The sequence below is a fragment of the Oryctolagus cuniculus genome, chromosome 6, assembly GCF_051225735.1.
Source record: "Oryctolagus cuniculus isolate XC-2025 breed Fujian yellow rabbit chromosome 6, ASM5122573v1, whole genome shotgun sequence".
NCBI lineage: Eukaryota > Metazoa > Chordata > Mammalia > Lagomorpha > Leporidae > Oryctolagus > Oryctolagus cuniculus.
Window position 1 is genome coordinate 113,781,276 of NC_142872.1, and position 23,089 is coordinate 113,804,364.

General features: G+C 39.5%; 1 long non-coding RNA gene across 2 annotated transcripts in view; it reads right to left on the minus strand.

Annotated features, from left to right (window-relative positions):
• Window positions 1–4,491: 4,491 nt before the first annotated feature.
• LOC149126262 (uncharacterized) overlaps window positions 4,492–23,089 on the minus strand; it is a 63,401-nt gene continuing 44,803 nt past the window's right edge. The window contains exons 2-3 of one of the 2 annotated variants that reach the window (XR_016235790.1): window positions 7,624–7,791; window positions 4,492–4,627 (exon numbers count right to left, since the gene is read on the minus strand). This is a non-coding gene — a long non-coding RNA (uncharacterized LOC149126262). The remainder of the gene's footprint in view (window positions 4,628–7,623; window positions 7,792–23,089) is intronic. The other variant, XR_016235791.1, reaches the window with a different exon arrangement.

Consider the following 23,089-nt stretch of genomic DNA (forward strand, 5'->3'; position numbering starts at 1 on the left):
GACTGTAGGGCAGAAAGCAAGCACTGGTTGGCACTTTTCTGTTTCCACTTCAAAATCACCTTCCATGAGGATTACTTGAATTTTTTCCAAATATGAAAATAAAGGCTCAGAAATCAGGGGATTAATCAAAGATTATTAAGAGACTAGGTTGAAATGTTGGATTTAGAGTAATTATTATCTGATTCTTGAGCCCGTATTTCTTTGGCATTATACTTTTCCCAATTTATATAGAATACTGTATATAGAATGTGTTCATGAGTTGTTTTTTTTCTAAATTCCTATTGTTTGGACAACACATTGCTGTTTGTTGAAAATAGTGCCTGCTCCTTCTTTCCCCTCTCAGGCTTTTTTTTTTTTTTTCTTTCCCCATTTTCCCCAACTCCCACTGCTCCTGCAGGGATAAAGCAGAGTTATTTCCTGGGGCCATGTGGAGTCCCCTGGTGCTTGAACACAGGGAAGAAGCTGTGTCTCTTTCTCTCCTCACTCACTCCCCTGCACAAATCTTGGCTGCTGGAGGAGTGTTTATTCAGGCGATCTTTTCCACGCCACAGGGAAGAAAACCAGGCTCATTAAATCCTGAATGGTACTTAGCATTGCTTGCATAAATTTTTTTGAAAGAGGACTGAATCTTGAGTATTAGGAAAAAAATGTATGTACTGGCAAATGAAATGATCTCCTCAGGGAAGTGTTGAAATCCCTAATGTTTGAGTTACTCAGGAAGTGTGCCAAACAAGCAGATACTGGCTAACGGATGCAGAATATTATAAATAAGATCCTCCCCATTCCCAGTGATTTTATAATCCTTCCTTTACCTCCAACCCTAAAGTCTAACTCCTGTTTCAGGGCTTTTGTCACCCAGGCTCCTTTTACAACAGCAAGTTGGCCCTGGGAGTCCCAGGGTATCTTCCCAAAGACAGCAAGCTTCCCTGTCATTGAGAAATGAGACTGAGCTCTCTGAAATGTTCTATACACCTTGTTATAACTACAGCGCTTAAAAATAACATGCTTTTTATTATCTTTTAAGCAATCAAAATATAAAGTATAGTCCGCCTGCTGTCATAGAGCTACACAACTGGGATAAATGGACAAAATCACCTTAGCAAATCTCAATAATCTTCCAATTTAACCACTGAAAAGAGTTGTCAATAGCAATTATGTCAACAAGATTTTGTTTGGATTCCTCACATTTATAGGGTCAAATATCTAAGAAATTTTCCTCTTAAAGCTCCCTTTAAAACCCTTTTTTTAATTTGTACAAGTGAAATTGATATTTTGAGAAGCGATGACTTGAACAGACCTTGTGTCTTGACTGTTGAGGAACTTTTTTTTTTCTCTTCTTTATAGTATCTGTTGAACTCTTTACTTAACATAGAGTTAATCATACGTGTATAAAGTCAATTGAAAATAGATCTCAGTAAAGAATAAGAGCAGGAATAAGAGAGGGAGGAGCAAGTTTGTAAAGCTATATAGTTCTGCATGCATTCCTATGGACTTACTTCAAAGGGTACAGTTTAAAAATTTGCCATGGGACCCCAAATCCCATTAAGCTGGGTGGTAAAAATGCCATCTTAATTGTTAAAGTGGTTATATTAAGGGTTAAAGCGATCATATAAATAAGATCAAATGTCTGGTAATAACAATAAATAGAATTAAAAAGGAGAGAATGTTCCAACATGGGAAGCAATCCACACAGCAGACTCATAGATAAATGACAATCACTTTAAACAGCACTCTGACTTCAGAATCAGCCCGTAAGGCATTCTGACCTGGCTGAAAAGCCCATAAGAGCATTTCAGGAATGGAAAGCCAAGACACTGTAGAAAAAAAAAAAAAAATCCTACATGAAGGATCTCTGTGAGACCCCAGGGGAAAGTACAGACCATCAAAGAAGGATGTACTTTTCTCTGAAGGGAGGAGAAACTTCCACTTAGCTTATGGCCTTGTCTAAATACTGATAGAGATTGTGGATTCAAAAGGCTTCCATAGCCTTGGCAACTCATTTCCAGAGCCTCGGGTAATCACTGACATCACGGAGTGTTAACTGTTAACAATAGGAGTCACTGTGCACTTACTTCCCATGCAGGACCTCTGTCCCCAATGAATTGTATTATGAGAATTAACTGTAAAATTTGTTCTGTTTTTTGTGTGTGTGCAAATTGTTGAAATCTTTACTTAGTATGTAGTTGGTCTTCTGTGTATAAAGTTAATTGAAACTGAATCTTAATGGAGAATAGTACTGGGAATGAGAGAGGGAGGAGGAGGTGTGGTGGGAGTGTGGAAGAGAGGATATGGTGGGAAGAATAACTATATTCCTAAAGTTGTACTTATGAAATTTGCACTTATTAAAGATTTCTAAAAAAAACTTTATGAAAAACACACACAAATATACACACAGATATATGGATGCAGAGACCCAACCACTTGAGCCCTCCTTTACTCTCTCCCAGGGTCTGGCAGGCTGCTGGAACTAAAAGCCAGAGTCAGGAATTGAATCCAGGCACTCCATTATAGGATGCAAGTGCCTGTCTTATCAGCTATCATAGCCACTAGGCTGAACTCTCAACCCTAAAGTCTACTTTCAAATGTTTCTTTCATAAGAACAAATGCGTCTTAGGGGTTCCTCTTTTCTTTAAATACTTTCTCATTTTCTTTGTACCTTTATGCATATTATTCTGTTTGAATTAAGATGATTCATTATAAGAGTTTGGGGAGTTTTCTTATTCAGGTACATTTTTGGTGTCTTTTAATTCATCTTTACAGCATGTGAAGAATTATCAAATATTTTTGTAAAAAGACTCATGACTTAAATTGAATTAAATAATTAAAATTAAAAAATGTGCAAAATTTTATGGGTTTAATATTATAAATGCTAGCTATTGCTTAATGTTTAAATGGAATTTGGATTATAATTATATAAATAATTCCATTAACATTAAAATTATATTTGAACATATTCTCTATTTTCTGACTTAATTATTTAATATTTATAAACAAATGTTGATTCAGAAACATTCATCCATGGGATAAGTATTTGGCCTAGTGTTTAAAATGACTGCATCCCAAATCAGAGTACATTGGCTCAATACCCTACTCTAGTTCCTGAGTCCAGTTTTCTGTTAATACTAATCGTGGGAGGTAGAGGTGAGGGCTCATGTAATTGGGTGACTGTCACTCATGTGGAGATCTGGATTGTGTTCCCAGCCCCCAGTTTTAGCTCAGCCCAATCCTAGCTATTTGGGCATTTGCGGAGTGATAGGGCAAATGAAAGTTCGTTCTCTTTCTCTCCCCACCCCCCTTCTGCCTTTCAAATAAATGAATGGATACATTTTAAAAGTTTTTCTTATAAAATCATTGAGCTAATACACTCTTCCATGATAATTATATTAACTGTCAATATTTCTTCCTTTTTAATTGTTTTGATGTTTCTTCACTACTGTTTCTATATATGGTTAAATTTTTTATAAACTTGCAATAAGTACTATAATTTTGATTTCATATAATTGACAGAATTTTAACATAGAGAAAAAGAACATTTCACTTCATATTAATATTGAACAAATATTTCAAAGTGAATATTCTTATATGTAATATGAACATAAAAAGCATGTTTTTTAATGCCAGTGTTGTGTTTTTAGATATATTATTAACCTTTGTTATCACATTATTATTGACTATGCAGAAGTTCAGATTTAGCAAGAAAATATTATCGGAGTAGACTTTGATTATTTTTATTTTCAAAAACTAAAATTTCTCCAGAGGAGTGTATTTTGGCCACAGAGTATATAGCAAAATAGAGACCATATCCTAAATTATCCCCAGTAATTCTAGTACAGAATAAGATGAAACAGCCAAAAAAAAAAAAGAGAGAAAATTCTAATGTGTAATGTGAAAAACTATTAATAAAAAACTTTAAATATGAATGGTTTAAATTGTTAATAATTAGATATTTTATTGACATTATCATGGATACCTCATGGGGCTAGTGATGTCACATTTCACTATTAGTTCAAAATAAAAATTATATAAGACAAGTGTTCTCTCTAGTTTGAAGCTTTTTTTTAAAGTTTCTTCAAATTCAGTCTTACTCCAAGCATTCCTTATACCTCATCATCCATGTACCATAAAAATAAAGATTTATTAGAAAAAATAAGTTTTTATGTAAAGTAGGAACAACTGACAATCTATACTACCCAAATGCATATGCTCCCTAATACAGATTTCCCAGCAATCAAAAATGGTGTCTCCAGATGTAAAGCAAACTTAGGCACCTATGCATATAAAGTAGAACAAATTAGTATCAAGGCACCTATACGTATCTTTTTTAAAAAGATTTATTTATTTGAAAGTCAGAATTACACAGAGAGAGGAGAGGCAGAGAGAGAGAGAGAGAGAGAGAGAGAGGTCTTCCATCCGATGGTTCACTCCCCAGATGGCCGCAACGGCTGGAGCTGATCCAAAGCTGGGAGCTGGGTGCTGGGAGCCGGGAGCCAGGAGCCAGGAGCCAGGAGCTTCTTCCCGGTCTCCCACGTGGGTGCAGGGGCCCAAAGACTTGGGCCATCCTCCACTGTTTTCCCGGGCCATAGCAGAGACAGGAAGTGGAGCAGCCAGGTCTCGAACCGGAAGGCACCTATATGTATCAAGTACAACAATAATATACATAAAATTTCTATGAGAAGTAAAATAATCATGTCCTGGAGTTGCCTGATACTTGCTTATAGAAATTTACAGTTCAGAATCAGATACTGTGCAAGAAGTTGATGAGTCACTGGCAACTTCATATCCACCATGCTAGAAATATTTATGCCACAGTCATTCGCAAATACAACAAAGCAGATCTCTTTTCTTGTTATATTGGTGGTGGTGGTGGTGAATTTTTCATTCTTTTTCAGTATACCACTGAATACATGAAATCCAGATATTTAAAAATTTAGAAAGGGCAGTGCCGTGGTATAGTAGGTAAAGCCACCACCTGTAGTGCCAGCATACCATGTGGATGCCAGTTCAAGTCCTGGCACCTCCACTTCCGATCCAGCTCTCTGCTATGGCCTGGGAAAGCAGTAGAAGATGGCCCAAGTCTTTGGGCCTCTGCACCTGTGTGGGAGACCTGGAAAAAGCTCCTGGCTCCTAGCTTTGGGTAAGCTCAGCTCTGGCCATTGCGGCCATTTGGAAAGTGAACCATTGGATGGAAGACCTCTCTCTCTCTCTCTCTCTCTCTCTCTCTCTCTCTCTGCTTCGACCTCTGTAACTCTGCCTTTCAAATAAATAAATAAATGTTAAAAAAAAAATTAGACAAAAGTCAGCCTAGTATTGCAGCAAGTTAAGCTGCTCTTTGCATGCCATTACTCCATATTGGAACACCAGTTTGATTCCCAGCTTCTCTGCTTGTGATCCAGCTTCCTGCTAATGCACCTGAGAAAACTCATGGCTCAAGTTGTTGGGCCCTTGCCACCCATATGGGAAACCCAGATGGAGTTTCAGGCTCCTGGCTTCAGCCTGGCCTATCTTGGGCCATAGAAGCCATGTGGGACGTTAACCAGTAGATAGAAGATATCTCTCTGTCTCTGTCTCTGTCACTCTGTATTTTAAAAAATAAATAATTATATATTTTTTAAAAAATCTAGGGGCTGGTGCCATGGCTCACCTGGTTAATCCTCCGCCTGCAGCGCTGGCATCCCATATGGGTGCTGGGTTCTAGTCCCACTTGCTCCTCTTCCAGTCCAGCTCTCTGCTGTGGCCCAGGAAGGCAGTGGAGGATGGCCCAAGGGCTTGGGCCATGCACCCGCATGGGAGACTGGGAGGAAGCTCCTGGCTCCTGGCTTTGGATCAGTGCAGTGCCAGCCGTAGCAGCCATTTGGGGAGTGAACCAACAGAAGGAAGACCTTTCTCTCTGTCTCTCTCTCTCACTGTCTAACTCTGTCAAATAAAAAAAAATCTAGACAGAAACTTGATTTTGGGTTCATATTTTCACAATTCTACAAAATTCATATATATCGTTAGAGTCCATTTTAAAATTTTCTTACATTCAAAATTATTCTTTTCACCCCTCATCAGAAAAGCCAAGTAGCTTTACTGCTGTAAGTATGGATTTCATAAAATTCTCAGGCTACGACAGAGGCAAAAAATAATTTTTGATCAAAGAAAAACATCTTTAATGCTCAATACAACAGATGTTCAAAGACAGCTTTAGAGTAAACATCGGTACCATCTGGATGACCTGTCACCATATGCAGATGGAAAATTGCTTCTTAATAGTTTCTCTGAGAAGGATGGTATAAAATATTATAGTATTTTAAAATTAAATGATGTTTGCATACCCAAAATAGATATAATTTTCAGATGGTCTTCAACTCACTGATTATTATTTATACCAAGAATTACTTGAAAAGAAATAAAACTTTTTAATTAAAGTCTAAAAATTATTAGTTACTAAATTTGGCATATAGCCATTTATAATTTTATCCTTTAGAAGTGATGTAAAATATGATTATGTATGCCTAGAACAAAGAAAACAAAGACCTCATCAATATCTCTAATAAGAATCACTGTTTACTTAAACTCTTTTTGTAATTTAACAAAATGTTAAGTGATAGTTTTCACAGAAATCACTGCTTTATATGGGTTCTAAAAGTAGTGAAGAAAAAGATCATCATTGTTCACAGTGAGAAAATTCTCTATTTCTACACTCAGCATTCCATTTCCCAATTTTCTATTCCTTCTTTATTTTTCTTAATACCAAGAAAAAAAAACTCCTTAATGACAGAAAAGATATTGTAAATTATAAGCTCTTACCATGATGCTATAAAACATAGCATAACAGGGCATACCAGAAACGGAGTTGCTACCTAAAGGCTAGATATTCAAACACTTGTATTCTAACGTGTGGGTTGTACCTGTCCATCAGTACGTAGGCAATACCTCTTTGTAAGATAAAGAATAATGAAAAATGAGACTCCATTATGTGTACATGTGATTTATCATCAAAAATGTATCTCTTTACAGAAAGTAGTCTATTACTTATATTTTAGTAGTTTCCAGTGATTCTATTTGTAAACATCTGATCTCTAACCATTTCTTTCTCCCTTACGTTGGCACAAGAAATGACATGTCTGGCAATTTCAAAGCAAATTTGATATTCTTTGTAATATATAATTAATACATAGTAGGCAAATGTATATTATGTAGGATATGCAGTGATTACATATGCACATTTATATGGGAAACCAACAAAATCACCGTAGTCTACCTCATTTCAAGTTACAAGCATTTGAGAGAAGATTCCATATATGGTGTCCTCCAGTTCTGTCTCACCAGTGCCTTGTACATAGGAGTCTTTCAAAATTCATTTTATGAAAGAAGGAAGCAATAAATAAACAGTGAATGAAAACCTAGTCAGCATTTGATTTTTACCAGTAAAAACACACCCACACATACAAACTATGACTTACAAATTTTCCATACTATTTCATGTTTTAAAATGCTTCTATAACTCAAGGATAGCATCAATGGCTACATTCATAAAGCTGAATAGCCAAAAAAAATAGTCTGCAGAAAAAATGATTCATTATGTTGTACTTTAGTTACCCTACTCTGAAAAGTATCTTACTATCCATTAGTTCCACTTACATACAGGCATCCAAAATGCTGTCTGTCCGTGGCCTGGCCTCTATTGTGAGAGGAGATTGGTAAACTTCTCTTCTGCAGTACAGTGTTATCCTCTGTGGGCTGAAAGAAATCTTAGTGTTGCTACTGGAACAGTGCTTTCTTGTGAAGCTTGTGAAAACACTTTGTGTCCTGTAGGAACAGAATCATAATCTCCTTTTGAGACCACAGGATGCCTTTCTGGTGAACTACAGTGTCTCTTTCAGTGGATTATACACTATTTAACTATAGTCTTGGGATACACAAAGGAAGCTATATGAGTAAGAAAGACCTTATTTTCCCCCAAACAGATCCAAATGACTCTCTCCTCAAGTGAGGCCGGAAATATTCAGGTTTATCAGTCAGTAGGTCACTCTGTCAAAATGCTTTTACTTTACATTTATGATTGATGACTATATTCAAATAAAAATAATCAAAATATTCTGACAGATATGAGATTAGATTGTTAGACGTATGCATTTTTAAAAATGAAGGTAATTTTAGCAACATTTATCTGCTTATGCTATTTCTCTTCTAAACTCAAAACATTTTTTTAGTACTCCACACATTTACACAGGCTATTCCCTCTTAAGTTATTTTTTAAACTTCTGTTTCCTTAGCACTCTGTTCAAACTCTGGTTCCGATGGTGCTTTTTCTAATATATTCTAACTGATCAATTCTTCCTCTCTTAAAAGTTTGTTATTTATTTATTTATTTTAGTGAGTTTTTTTTTTTTAGAGAAATTTTAGGTTCACAACAAAATTGAACACAAACACCGAGTTCCTATACACAGGTGTTCCGTGGTATCCATGAAGGATTGATCCCAGAAACCTCTCTCCCTGCCTCCCTAACCTAGGCAAGGGATACCAAAATGTATGCATGTGCAACTTCCTTATGAGGATAAAAACCTCAAAGTGTTCATGAAAAATGGATTAAAAGAAAGATTCAAAAAATGTGAAATATAATTTTTCTGTAATACATATTTCCCCTGAACTTTTTTGAATTACTTTAAAATAAAATGGCACATTATTTGCATATAACCTGTGCATATTCTCTAGTACACTTAGATCATCTCTGCATTACTTATAAATCCTAATACCATGAAACTGTTGTATACATAACTATTATTCTATATTGATTGTGGAATAACGAAAAGATTGAAAGTCTGTATATGTCCAATACAGATACATTTGTTTCCAGATATTTTTAATCTTTGATTATATCCAAGAGTTCAGAATTCAGGAATATGAAAGGATGGTGATGTGCAGCACTGTACCCCACAACTGATGTCCAGGACAAGTGAAAGACATGCACTGGCACATTAATGCACCCAAAGCCCATGGTTGGCATTAGGGTTCACTCTCACTGTTATATGGTCCACGGATTTCAACAAGCCAAAATAATCATAATAATGCAACCATCATTACAGCATCATACAGACTGGGTTTAATGCCCTCAAATTCCTCTTACCTTTTGTCCCTTTGCCCCCCGACCCTCTAGAAACCTCTGATATGTTATTCCCACTGTAGTTTCTCCTTTTCAAGAATGTCATATAGTTGGAGTCATACAAGATATATCATTTTACAATTGGTTTCTTGCATTTAGTAGGTTGCATTACGTTTCTGCCATTTGTTTTCATGGCCTGAGGGTTCATTCCACTTAGTACTGAATGATACTTCATTGTATGGGTGTACCACAAATTATTCAACTCTTGAAGGACCTCTTCATTGTTTCCAATTTTAGTTTCAAGAATACATTTCTCTCAAAAATCTGGGGGCTGGTTTTTGTTGTTTCTTGAACCATAGATGTCTAATGAGTGCCTAGCGTTAAACAAATTATTTTGACCTAAACTGGCCTCCATACTAGAGTGCAAAAAGTATGGCCCAAAGTCACCTCTGTAATTATGCATAGTGAACTGCAGCCTAGCTCAATGGGAAAACAAGTTGTAACATAACCTAAGAGTACACCCTTATAACCAAAAAAGTGACTTTCAGCTAAGGTCTACAGAAGTTTCATCCAATTGTAAGCTGTTAACTGATCGAATCAGATCCATATAAGGCAAATGCCTATTCACACCAGGAGCATATAAAGAAAATATCAACAGTTATTCAACCTGTTTCTGTCTGTAACAGCCTTTTCTCTGGCTGTAAGTATAATCTGTGCAAGTGGTAAGGTGGGACATTCTGAACTACCTATGGCCTGGAAGACTGCCTGATTCTAGAACCTTTTTCTTTCTTCAACTAAACTTAGTTAAATTTAATGCAGCTCAGTTTTCATTTTGGCATCACTATCTGGCAAGCACTATGGTAAGCACTGCAATGTATGTGACATCAATATGACCTTTAAACAGAAAATAAGAACAATGAAATCTTCCCTTATTATTGGCATAATAGGGGATGGAATTTGACACATTTGTTAAGATGCCATTTGGGAACCCTACATCCTATATCAGAGTGCCTGGTTTGAAGTCCTGGCTCTACTCCCTCGATTCCAGCTTCTTACTAATGTGCACCCTGGAAGGCTGTGGCTGATGGCTCAAGTACTTGAGTTCCCACAACCTACATGGGAGACTGACATTGAGTTCCTGACTTCCAACTTCAGCATGGTCCAACCACAGCAATTGGGAGCATTTGAGGAGTGAATCAGTGGATGGAAGATTGCTCTCTTTCTCACTCTCTGTTTCCATGTCTCTCTCTGTGTTTTTCTGCCTTTCAAATAAGTAAAAAAAATTAAAAATTTAAAATGGGTTTCATAATAATACCCATAAGAATAATACAACAATGAGTGAGTCCACTGGTATATATTATGTTTTGTACCAGAGACATGGCAAAGGACTTAGCATGCCTATGATTCATTCAGTTATATAACATTCCCTTTTTCTTTAATATTTCTTTATTTACTTGAGAGGCAGCAAGACAAGAGGGAGAATTTCCACCTGTTGGTTTACTTCCCAAATGCCTGCAATGGTTGGGTCTGAACTGGTTCAAAGCTGGGTATCAGGAACCCAATCCAGATCTCCCACATGAGTGTCAGGAACCCACCTACAACAACAGGAAAAGTGGATCAGAAACCAGGGCTGGAGATCAAACCCAGGTAGTCCCACGGGAGGCACTAGCATTCTAACCGGCATCACAGCCACTAGGCCATATATGCGCCCCTCTATAGCTTTCTTAAAATGTATCTCATCTATTATTAGGTTTTCAAAATAAAAGAAAGTACCAAAGAAAACAACATGACAAATGTAACTGAGAAGTCAAAAATGTACCAAAAAAGTTTTACTGAATTTTTTAACTGGAAGTTTGTTACTAAACCTATGAACAATGTTTAAAATGGGAGTCAATTATAAAAAGCTGGCTATATCAGGTTTAGGAGCAAAATGATAGTAAGAAAAAGTATGGGAAGTTAGCTGTCATAAGAATTTTAAAGTAACAGTAATAGAAGTGATAAGAGAGGCAGGTATTTGATGCAATAGTTACGATGCTGGGTTCAAGCCCCAGCTTGTCTCCTGATTCCAGCTTCCTGCTAATGTGTACTCCAGGAGGCAGCAGGTTGATGGCTCAAGTTGTTGGGTCTCTAACACCCATGGTTTACACCAGGACCAGGTTGCCAGCTCCAAGCTTTGTCCAGCACACATTTGAAAGGTGACCCAATGGATAACAGATATCTCTGTTTATGTGTGTGTCTATCTCTGCCTTTCAAACAAATTAAATAAATAAATAAACATTTAAAATAATAGTAGAAAGGCATACTTGGGGCTAGGGCTGTGTCATGGAGCATAAAGCTGCCGCCTGCAATGCCGGCATCCCATATGGGTCCTGGTTCGAGACCTGGCTGCTCCAGTTCCAATCCAGCTCTCTGCCATAGCCTTGAAAAGCAGAAGATGGCCCAAGTCCTTGGGCCCCTGCACTTGCGTCAGAGACCTTGAAGAAACTCCAAGATCCTAACTCTAGATCAGCACAGCTCTGGCTGTTGCGGCCTTTTGAGGAATGGAAGTGGATGAAAGAAATCTCTCTCTCTGCATCTACCTCTGTAACTCTGCCCTTCAAATAAATAAATAAATCAAAAAAAAGAAGAAAAAGAAAATACAAAAGAAAAAGAAAGGCATATTGCATGCTTACTATTTTCTATGAACTATTTGTGTATGCCAGATATTATTCTGACCGTTTGACATCTAATATATGACCTAGTCCTCAAATTAAAGTTATCAAGAAATATTATCATTCTCCCTAACTTATAGATGAGAATATAACACTGAAGGACAATAAGGCTCAGTAATTTTTCTACATAACATACTAAGTAGCAGTGAATTCACATACAAACTCAGATAGTGTGGCTCAAGAATCTCATGTCCACTTGCTATGACTTTTACAGGGATGGGGAACATTTTCTACCAAGGCCCATTTGCATATTTGCAACATTACTCACAGGCCATGCAAAATTATCAGGTTCAAAATTACCCTGCTATAGATTTATTGAATTTTGAGTTCTTCCTCCAACTCTGGCCATGACTGCCTTGACAGGGTCACACAAAATGACTTCACAGGCCTTACACAGCAATTGGATGTTACCAATCCCTGGTAGAGTAATGAGCACCCCAGGAGAAAACTGCTCATATTGCTCTATGACTATCCTAACCAAGTCAATGTGAGCATTATCTTTTACTATAACATTTTTTTTTTGTAATTTTTATCATCTTGTCAACAGTTAATATAACTTTTTCTGCTACCCTTCCCAATCCCTCAATTTTTTTCTGAAGCAATTCCATCCTAATTATTTTAGGTCACTTTTGTGTACCATATATAGACTATATTGTCTGATGACATTTTTACTGCTAGCAACATTATAATTAGAGCCATTACTCCAAAAATTATCCTAGAGCAAAGCCCCTTTGATGTTTTAAAAGCAAATATTCTATTGAGAATTCAAGTTGGCCTACACTTTAGTAAATATTTCTATGAAAGAAATTATTTTTATTAGAATTACACTTCACAGGCCAGCGCTGCGGCTCAACAGGCTAATCCTCCACCTGCGGCGCTGGGACATCGAGTTCTAGTCCCTGTCGGGGCGCCAGATTCTGTCCCAGTTGCCCCTCTTCCAGTCCAGCTCTCTGCTATGGCCCGGGAGTGCAGTGGAGGATGGCCCAAGTGCTTGGGCCCTGCACCCCATGGGAGACCAGGAGGAAGCACCTGGCTCCTGGTTTCGGAGCAGCGTGGTGCACCGGCAGAGGGTGAACCAATGGCAAAGGGAAGACCTTTCTCTCTGTCTCTCACTGTCCACTCTGCCTGTCAAAAAAAAAAAAAAAAAAAAAAAAAAAAAAAAAAAAAAAAAAAAAAAAGAATTACACTTCACAAACATGAAATTGTACAATGTAGCAGTCAGCACAGGCTTTGAGGTCAAACCCACCAAATGCTACCACTTCCTAAGAGATATTAGATAGAAGAATCAGCAAACTGGTCAGAGCTATCTTTTTTAATATCCCACATGGCGTCAGGTATTTGGCATAGTGATTCAGACATGGATTGGGATGCCTGCATGCTCTGTAAGAGGTCTGGGTTTGAGTTATAGCTGTTTTCCCGACTCCTGATTCCTGTTAGTGTGTACCCTGAGAGGTAGTAGAGAGTGATTCAGGTAGTTGAGTCCCATTCAAGTCAGAGACCAGGATGGAGTCCCTGGTAACTAACTTCAGGCTGGCCCAGAAGCACCTCTCGTGAGTATTTGGGAGTGGGATTTTCTGTCTTTCTGTCTCTCTCTTGCTCTGACTTGCCACAGTTTGGAAGCTAGTGAGTCTAGGGAGCTAGAATCTATGCCTGAATAATTTATAATGAATGATGCTAGGGTGAGATTCAAATGACTGGAGATCTCTGAAAAACAAAGGCAAAATAAAATAAAATATAAACTCTGTGTGTGTTTTCATATTCAAAACATTCAGTCATATTAACCTGAAATTCATTATATTTACAGATATAAAATTTTCTCTATAACAACATTTCTGTGCCAACTCTGAACATTTACTTTAAAAGTTCTGAATAATTCAAACATGATTCTGTAAGTTACACTTCTCTAAACTGTATTTAAAAAATGTTTTCAGAAGAAATAGCCCGATTATATTTTTTCTTTTATTGAATACTTATTTCATATAATGTTTCCTACAATGTGTTTATCCTTCCATATATTTTAAAATGCATATTAATAAGGAAGTCTCAAATGTACTTTGCAATACTACATACTTAATGGCCAATTTGTCTTGACTTGAGTAGTCACAAGGGGCTTTTGCTCATTAGATTTAATGTACTTCACTGACCACTGAAACCATTGGATTTCACTTCATTTAAATAAAGTAGAATTCTATATTTATGAAGTTTTATATGTTGATTTTATGATGCTCAAATTGTTTTTCTTACTGTATAATATGTTCTAGTTTTCACTTAAGGAGAAGATTTTCATTACTAATAGAGACAAAATCTTTACAGGTATAATAGAAGGGATACCTTAAAACAGTAAATTTCCCTCAAGTGGTTAAAACACTTCACTAATGTTACAGTTTTGTGTGGTTTTTATGTCACAGAAACAATAAACATAAATATCCAGTTGTGGCCCCACAGTTTATATCACCACTTGCAACACTGGCATCCCATATCCATTTGAGTCCTGAATGCTCTGTTTGCAATCCACCTTCCTGCTAATGTACTTGGAAAAGCAGAAGATGGCTCAAGTAGTTGGAACCCTGCCACCCATGTGGGACTGGATAGAATTATTGGCTCTTGGTTTCAGCCTGCCGAGCCCTGGATGTTGTGGCCATCTGGGGAGTAAATCAGAAGCTGGAAGATCTCTGTCTGTCCCTCACTCTGTGCCACTCTGCCTCTGAAGAAATAACCCTTTTAAAAAATGTCATCTTCGGGGCTGGTGTTGTGGCATAGCAGGTCAAGCTGCTGCCTGCAACGCAGCAACCCATATGGGTGTCAGTTCAAGTCCCAGCTGCTCCACTTCTGATCCAGCTCCCTGCTAATGCACCTGGGAAAGCAGGAAAGATGGTCCAAGTCCTTGGGCACCAGTACCCACATGGCAAGACCCAGAAGAGGCTCCTTGCTCCCGGCTTTGGATAGGCCCAGCTCTGGGTGTTGTGGTCATTTAAGGAGTGAACCAGTGAATGGAAGATCTCTCTCTCTCTCATACTCTCTGTCTCTGTAACTCTGCCTTTCAAACAAACAAAAAAAAATAAATCTTTAAATATATATATACATATATATATATACACACACATACATACATACAGTCTTTTTATGAATTCACAGCCAAACAAATTTATTCAAGGGAAAATAAGTCCACAGAGTTGGCTAAATGCTGGTGTGCACGCAGAGTAAGCATGTGGCAGAGAGCAAGACATTAGTCATGGGCTGGGTTTATATAGCATAAGCCAGGTAAGGACCATGGTGGGGAGTGGGGGATGGTTAACTGATCTTCCTTTTTCTGGGCTTTTCAAATCCAGTGGGCTCTCTGCAGGCTGGTTAGTTGGAAAAGAATGCAGAGGGTGGGGATAAGAAGAATATATGGGATGGGACAGAGCCTAAAAAGCAAGGACTAGGGAGTCCCGCTCTACTCTCAGGCAAGGAGCTACAATGGCTCTGAGACCTATGTCCTTGTTAGTCTTCCTGTCTAGCAACACCTTAAAGCAGTACAATTAACCACCTTAAAGCAGTATAAAGGGAATCAAATCGTTGACACATTTCTGATATAAAAGATTTAGAAGATGCACAATGCTTGAAGAAAAATAATAAACACTAAAGAATTATTCCTTAAATATTTTTTCTGACTTCACACAAAGCTTATTTTAAAGGCCTTTCTTTTTTAAATATCTAAATATCTTGAACGATCCAAATCACACAGTTTCTTCATTTCCGTTTTTCTCTACACTATTTATTTCAAAGAGTCATTTCAAGCCACTGCTATAAAAAATGCTAACTCAATCACTCTTTCTAGCAGTGTTTTTCTCCAGTTATTTTCTCCAGGACAATTTGCTAGGGAAGATGCTTTCTGTCACATAGATGTGTTTAGATGATTCCCAGCAGGACTTTTGGAGAGTACAGACTAGTTTCTATTTCAAGAAAGGAGCTGATTTAATAGGCGATACTATGTTTAAATTTTAACAATTCTGTTTAATTATTAAGATCTGGTTGACACACTTTGGCTGACTTTCACTTTGTGCCCTGTGTTATCACACTGACATGTAGTTTTGCTTTCAAGAGAACTCTGCTTCATGCAAAGAGTCACTACCAGCCTTTGTTAAAAAAAAAAAAAAAAAGAAAAGAAAAGAAAAATGATACTCCATCTGGGTAGGGGGACAAAAAAACAAGAAAATGTTTAAGGATGCAACAGAAGTACTAATCATTAAACTCTTGGGGCCAACATGGTGGCACTGTGGATTAAGCCACCGCCTGCAATGCTGGCATCTCATCTGAGAGCAAGTTCGCATCCGGGCTGCTGCATTTCCAGTCCAGCTCCCTACTGCCTAGGAAAGCAGCAGAAGATGGCCCAAGTACTTAGGCCCCTGATGCACCTGCTCCCTTCCCACAGGGAGATCTAGATGGATTTCAAGGCTCAGACTCTTTAGTTTCAGCCTGGCCCAGTCCCTGCCGTTGAGGCCATTTAGCAGATTGACTCAGAAGATGGAAGATTCTCTCTTTCTCTTTCTCTCTCTCCCCCTCTCTCCCTCCCACACTTTCTCTCCCTCTCCCTCATCTCTAAGTAACTCTTTTAAAAAGAAAAACGAAAGCAATAATCTCTGAGGGAGAGGAACAATTAGAAAATCATACCCTTTGAACTCATGGACAAGCGGATGCAGACAAATTGAACATTGGCTCTCCTCATTCGTATAGCCATTTGTTTTTGTTTTGTGTAGTGACCAAGCTATATAGTGGCACAAGGACTTCTCTTTTTAAGACTTATTTGTTTGAAAGGCAGAGTTACAAAGAGAGTGGGAGAGGGAGAGAGAGAGAAAGAGAGAGAGAGAGAGAATCTTCAATCTGTTGGTTCACTCTCCAAATGCCTGCAACAGCCAGGAGGAAGCCAGGAGCCTGGAATTCAGTCCATGCCACATAGGTGAAGGAGCCCAACTACTTGGGCCATCTCTTGCTGATTTCCAAGGTGTATTCACAGGGAGCTGCATCAGAAGTTGAGCAGCTGGGATTCAAAACAAGTGCTCTTATGGGATACCGGCATTGCAGGTGGCATCTTAACCTGTTGCGCCACAACACTGTCCCCTGCACACGGACTTCCAAAGCCAAGTTCCTTTCCTGCAAATGCTTTTGTAAAAACCAGAAAAGCAACAGATCTTCTTGTAAAACATATCATGTTGATTCAAACTACCCTCTTGAAGTAAAAAACAGTTCTACTGCAGGCCATCCATAATATTTGAAGGTATTTCACAAGCTTTGTAGGAAAATTGAACTCAAAGATGAGTTTATTCTGCTATAAAAATAAAATTGAATCCCAGTTTTCTGATCGTCTTCTTGTATGACCTTCAAAGGGTATTTGTAAAATCACATTTGTCCACGCTACACAAAGTGGTTGCATCATCATCAGAATTATGTTCAATTCCAGGTCCAATGTCACTCATGCTGCCACCCTTGGCAAATTGCTTTGCATCTGTGATCCTGTCTCTTGCAAGGGTGGAATAATATTAACTACACAGGGTTAGGTTGAAGTTAACGGGACAGAGTTGGTAAGTTACCTTGCACAGCATGTTTACAACAGAAATATGACTAGGTTCTAATATCTGCAGGCTGACCTGCAAGATGTATTATTATAGTACAGCAGGTTAAGCTGCCACCTGCAAGGCTGGCATCCCAGATGGGCACCAGTTTGGATCCCAGCTGCTCTGCATCCAGTGCAGCTCCTTGCAAATATACATGGGAAGGCAGCAGAAGAGGGACACTGTGCTTGGGCCCCTGTACCAACGGGGGAACTGGGTGGGGTTTCTCTCTGTCTCTTACTCTGTCACTCTGCCTCTCAAATAAATAATATAAATATTTTTAAAAAATAATTATCTTTTCTTTCATACTTTAAAGATAATATCCGTTGTTGTTGTAGTTCCTGGAACCCTCACAGTGATGGAGCATGATTCCCCTTCATAGTATTTGACTACATTTTATGTTCTGAAACTAGATCGTCAACAAATGGCTTTAATATTAATAATGAAGACCTAAGTACATGCAAAATCTTTATTAAACACTTTTTCTTCTTTTTACATTCCTTTCCTACTTACATGCCATTTGCATGCCCTTTTTGTTTGTAAGGTAAGGGCTTATAGAGCAAGAAATAATAATAGATATGAAAGTTATGTTCAATAATAATAATTGAGCATTTTAAAGCTATGAATGGGTTATGCTACACAAAGCAAAGGCATCCTCTAATACCTCTGGGTACACAAAGGGGATGCGCCATTCTTAAGCTGCTCACTTACAGATTTCTGGCTTCTGGATAACTTACTGATGCTCTTACCATAACACCAAGGCCCATCTAAGTTGTTCATCCTGGGGTTTTTCTAGTTAAAAGAAACTAAGCATGTTGGGTCTAATAATCAAACTATAGAGATGAATTGCAAATTTGGTAAAGACACACAGGAAAAAAAATGCTTGATGTTATAAATATGGTCAGTGGATGTATGACTAACCTGTACTCAATTGGATTACTAAATTGATATTTAATAGGCATCTCAACTAAAAAAGGGGACGCCATGACTGAACCTGACTGCAGCTTAATTGTTGCTTTTTAAATTATTTTTTTCCCTAAAGAGCAACTGTGCCCAGCGAATTGTTAAAGCCCCGTTAATTTGCTCCACCAAATGTGAATCCTCAACCATCCAATGAAAAAATAGTCAATTGGAAAAAACAAAATTGACTTTAACAGACCAACGTTTGGAGCTATTGTATAAAGGTGGATGGATTACAGCAATTCATTTAAATTTCCTGGTTCCATGTGCATGTTAATGATGACTCAGAAGAACCCTCTGATACTCTCAACATGTCAATCACATTGGGATTCATTCACTCAGTTCCCAAAGCAGGGCAGCTTTTCAAGGCTGGGCCACTGAACAGGGAAAGCTTTGTGAGTGCCTAGACGCCTCTGCCGGCCACCTGCTCTTCCTCTTCCTGGCCTCCACATAAGTAGCTTTGTTCCAAGCACGCTGGCACGTGCTCAATACCATTTAGGACAAGATTAATACCGAGAGCTGACATGGCTTTGCTGGCAGCTTTTGTCTTGTCTTTTCTCTAACACACTCCACTCATTTCCTATAATGTCTGACATCACCACTCACACCATGGGGGGAAAAAGTCTCTCTCTGTTTTCATGCAACACTTCAGCTGAAAATCACAGTTATTGGAAGTTTCATCACTTCGGAGATATGTGCATACTATAATAAACAAATGATGACAAGCTGAAGCTGAGAGGGAATTTAACTATAACATGAGGAATAAATATCTTCGAGCTCAAAAAGCTACTTTTCCTAATCCGAAATACTCATATTGTATTTTATCACTCTATAAAATGTTAGGACCTTAATTTGGCAGAATGATCTTTAAGGGAAGTAAATATTTAATGAACAAGATGTTTTTAAGTTATGGAAACCCAAGGTGAAATGTTATGGTAAACAAATGACTTGCACAGTTTGACTAGGCATTCTTTGTTGCTATCTATGGTAAGAGCCCATAGTGGAGCCGGCGCCGCGGCTCAGTAGGCTAATCTTCCACCTTGCAGCGCCGGCACACCGGGTTCTAGTCCCGGTCGGGGCACCAGATTCTGTCCCGGTTGCCCCTCTTCCAGGCCAGCTCTCTGCTGTGGCCAGAAAGGGCAGTGGAGGATGGCCCAAGTGCTTGGGCCCTGCACCCCATGGGAGACCAGGAGAAGCACCTGGCTCCTGCCTTCGGATAGGCACGGTGCGCTGGCCACGGCGGCCATTGGAGGGTGAACCAACGGCAAAGGAAGACCTTTCTCTCTGTCTCTCTCTCTCACACTGTCCACTCTGCCTGTCAAAAAAAAAAAAAAAAAAAAAAAAAAAAAAAAAAAAAAGAGCCCATAGTGACTAGTGACGCTGTCCAGTTCTCCAATGGTTACAAGCTTTCACTATCAGAGGAAATTGTTTCAAATAGAGACTGGACAAACATCTTGCTATGGATTATGGACTCAAAAGTATATCACATCTTAAAGCAAAGGGAAAAAAAGTAAGAAAGGCAAAATCTCTTAGGGATCCTGACCTTGAGTGAAGAAAGCCACACACACTGAACTTGGCTTGGTTTTGGTTCAGAAAACATTAGCTCAGCTCAGAAGATCATAAAGGAAGAAACACTGCCTGATTAACAAATGACAGGAACTCACCCAGCAATCGACTTTCCACAGTGAGCTTAAAAACATTCCTTCCCCAGAAATTCAAATGTAACTAGAAGGGGGCCCTCTTTGACAGTACCTAGGTATGGATAATTTTAAAATGGTCCCAGATGATGTAAGTTGTAGTTAAGGCTAAGAACTGAAGTATTGCCCATTTGTTGGGCCGCTCTAGCAGATTCTAGTGAGAGTTTCAATTTGTAGATATTCATTTGTACAAAATTTTCAAATACTGGTGATAGCCGGTCCCGCAGCTCACTAGGCTAATCCTCCGCCTTGCGGCGCCTGCACACCGGTTCTAGTCCCGGTCGGGGTGCCGGATTCTGTCCCGGTTGCCCCTCTTCCAGGCCAGCTCTCTACTGTGGCCAGGGAGTGCAGTGGGGGATGGCCCACGTGCTTGGGCCCTGCACCCCATGGGAGACCAGGAGAAGCACCTGGCTCCTGCCATCGGATCAGCGTGGTGCGCCGGCCGCAGCGGCCATTGGAGGGTGAACCAACGGCAAAGGAAGACCTTTCTCTCTGTCTCTCTCTCTCTCTCACTGTCCACTCTGCCTGTCAAAAAAAAAAAAAATACTGGTGATACATATTTATTGAATTAATGAACCAGTGGATGGAAGAGCCTTTTCTCTTTATCTCCCTCTCTCTGTCTCTGTAACCCTGCTTTTCAAATAAACAAATAAATCTTTAGGGGAACAATAATTACTCGTTAGGATATTAATGATCAGTTCTATATTTTCCCCATTGTTGATATCCACTAGCTTCACTTTTAATGCAAATTTTGCTGCATCATTTTAATGGATTCGTCGTTGGACATAAGTTTATACAGGAGCAAACAACTAACCGCAAGCAGAAATGTGTTCTAATTTATATTTTGGGTTCCTAAATATTATTAGTATTTCTCTGTACATGGATTATCCACTGCAATGGCAATTTTGAAATGCACTTATTCCTCACACGTCTTTAAACAAAACAGTTTTGCATAACAGAAAAAATAACAGAAAAATGTCTTGCCTTCAGGAAGAGACAGAGAGTAAGCTAACTATTGGCAAATAAAAAAATCAACCAGATTATTAGAGAAATACCTCTTTCTTGGAATGGCAAAGTATTCTTTCAATATACACATTTTTTCCTTCTTCAAGAATTTTAACAAGACTTACTTTACAATAATAATATCTTACTTATTAGTTTTTTTTTATTTCAAGGAGCATAAATTATTTGTTTTCAAAGAGGTGATGTGTTTATTAACTTTGTTTCCTTCCGAATGCACACAAGCTGAAATAACTGTAATATGCACATCACTGCAACTCCAAGAACCAACTGCTTTCGAAAGTGTGTATCAATCACTCTGGTTTTTATGGCAATTTTCACAGATAGGATTGTTCTCTCATGTCACCAGGTGAGCCTAAGGGATGCTGTAACTTGTGACACCAATGGCCGTGGCTCCTGAACTGTGGGATGTTGAAAGGAACTTCACTAGGTCCTGATGGGTGGACATTGCTAATTGTAGGCCTCCGTCACAGTAGAAGAGGGCGTGGTGGGGGACCTTGCCCAGGACCAATAGGGTGAATACCATTCAAGCTGTGTATTGATCACTGGTTGTCTTGGGCCTGGAGCAGCACAGTACAGGTAGGGTCTTGCTCAGGTCCCAGTGGATGCATTCAGGTGACTCAAGAGAATATAGTGTTAGCAATCACAGTCCCAGAGTTTCAGGGCAGGAAAGGTGACTTGCTTAGGTCCCACAGGAGAAATCACAGGATATCCTGGGGACTGTGCACTGGCAACTGTGGGCCTACAGCAGTGCAATGCAGATCAGGACGCCTCGAGTCCCACAGGGCAAGCGGAGGCATTCCTGGGAATGATCAATACTGGAGACACAGTTCCCAATGAGCAGGGTACAGTGGAGACCTTGCCCAGGGCTCATGGGTTGAGGGCAGTCTATGCTGAGGACGTGCACAGGCAGACATGACTCTGCAGCCGTGGACTACGGATATGGCGCTTCCCAGGTCCCTGGGGGTGAACTCGGGTTACTCTGTGAACTATAGCTCCAACAGTCCCAGACCCAGAGCTGCAGGATTTGGAGAGAAGCTTATCCAATCCCCACAAGGTGAACAGTTTATGGTGAAGGCTGCACTCTAGCTGGCGCAGGCTTGGAGCAGGCAAGCCCTCTCCCCAGGACAAGGGCAGGCATCCCTGCAACTCAGCCCCAGCAGTCTGCTTCCAAAGCTGAATGATGTGGTGTGGCCCGTCCTTAGGTCCCACAGGGCTGGTATAGGTTCTGCTGGTGATTCTACACTGACAGCCAGCACAGCTAGGGCCTTCCCAGGATCCAAAGGGTGAGTGCAGGTGTAACTGGGACTTACAGAAAAAAACAGGCACAGTTTCAGACATAAGACAAAGGTCCTTACTTAGTTCTCATGGGCTGAGTGCAGACTATGCTAAGGATCGTGGACTGACAACTGACAACCTAAAGCAGAGGAATACTGACAGGGCTCTCCAGCTCCTGCTGGTGAGTATGAGTTAACCGAAGGATTACAGCACCAACAGCCACAGTCCCAAAGCTGCAGGAAACCACAGTGACTGTCCCCAGTTCCCAAGGACATGCAATGAGGACACTAGGATTATGCACTGGCCACCCAGAATCCTGTGCTAAAACACAGAGAAATAGACTTCCTCAGACTGGGTCCTGGGGCTTGGGTATTGGCTGCTCCTGGCACTGAGCCCCAAGAGGCAGAGGGTAATTCTACTAGATCACATAGAATGAGTAAGTGTGTGGCTCTGGGGCTTGTGTCCAGTAATCCCACAGCTGGAGGGTGCCGCGAGGCCTTGTTCTCTGCCCTGGAAAGTGCACAGGCTCCAGAGACTTCTGGCAGCCGTGGGCCTGACCTGCTAGCCCTGAAGGCAGAATGGAAGTTAGCACTGACTGTGCCTATTAGCTAAGGTCTGAGGGTCGCAATGTGGGTTCCTTTTTTGGAGCAAAACAGTCGCTCAGGCCACAGTGAGCTTTGTAGATTGGATTTGAAGCCAGTGAGGACTGTGGAATTCTCCTATAGTTAGGGCTGCCAATCTGCAGCC